This window comes from Pediculus humanus, genomic scaffold, assembly GCF_000006295.1.
Source record: "Pediculus humanus corporis 1103172108308 genomic scaffold, whole genome shotgun sequence".
Lineage (NCBI taxonomy): Eukaryota > Metazoa > Arthropoda > Insecta > Psocodea > Pediculidae > Pediculus > Pediculus humanus.
In genome coordinates, this window is record NW_002987877.1 from 130,899 (window position 1) to 132,305 (window position 1,407).

A 1,407-nucleotide genomic window follows, 5' to 3' on the forward strand; every position below is an offset into this window, starting at 1 on the left:
AAAAGATAATTTGAATTCGGGGGTTTATTTTAATATGTGTTCTTAAATAATAATAATATATTTAAATGATTATAATTGTTTTTTTTATATATTAAAAATAAAAAAAATAAAAAGTGGACAGTGTTACCGTTAAGAAATATAATAATGACCCAGAATAACATATAAAAGGTCTTGTAATCGATTTTTGGTAACAGCTTTTTATATTTCTTTAAGAAAAATAATAATAATAATAATAATAATAATTTAACGGGATATATTTTTTTCTTCTATTATTTTATTTTCGAAAGAGTTCACGATTAAATAAATAATAAATAAAAATTTCAAATCATTTTTTTCATTCGTTCGTTAAATTGTACACAACGCGCCATTATAATATTTTCGTCAACTCATATTAATAAATAGATTTTTAACAAAAAAAAAAAATACGTCGGCTTTATTAATTATAAAAAGATTATGGATTAATAAATGATATCGTACGTATATATTTATTTTCATTAAATTATTATTTACAGATAAAAAAAAAACTATTTATAAAAAAATAGAAAAACGGTTGTGTTGAAATGCATTGTTGTAAATTTTATTATTTTATCATATTTGTGAGTCGTATTATGATTACACATCATTTTACAAAGTGAATTCTCTCTTTCTCTTTCTTTTCTTTTTTTTTTTTTTTTTATCTTTTGTATTTGAAATACATTAAAAATAAAAAAAAATGAAAATTAAAATGAAATGTGGTGTTATAATAAGTGTAATAAAATACTCATAATAGATATGCTCTGCAGTAGGAGGACGTGAAGCAATTCGTGGGGTTGCCCACGGTCAGCATCATGACGTAATGGCAAGAGAGGTAAGAATTTAAATAATTTTATTTAATTTAATATTTACTTTATAACTAATTAATAAAAATTAATGCGTGTGTGTGTGTGTGTGTGCTGTTGTTGCTGTTGCTTTGTTCGAGGATAATGATGATAGTAATCTGTGTCATTTCTGTTACTCTTTATGTATACTAAAAAGTCATCATTAGTACTGAAAGTGTGACATTGGGCACATGTTTGAAGTTTTCCCTAAAATTTTTTTTTTGTACAATTCAGTAAAGGTGTAGGATATTTTTACAAATACAGTTTGCAATCAAAATGAACTAACCTTGATATTATAATATTAAAATAAATTATATTATTGATGTAACAATAACAGTTTTTGTTACAAAAAAGTAATGTATACATATATAACACATGATTTTTTTTTTTTATTAAATATTGATTTTAAATGAATTTAAATAATAAAACTTATTTAAAACGTTTGATTATTGAGTAATATTATTATTAATAAATTAAAATTAATTTTGTTTTAATGTCATTTTGGTTTTGTATGAAGTAAATTTATTTAAAAATATTTGATTTATATTTT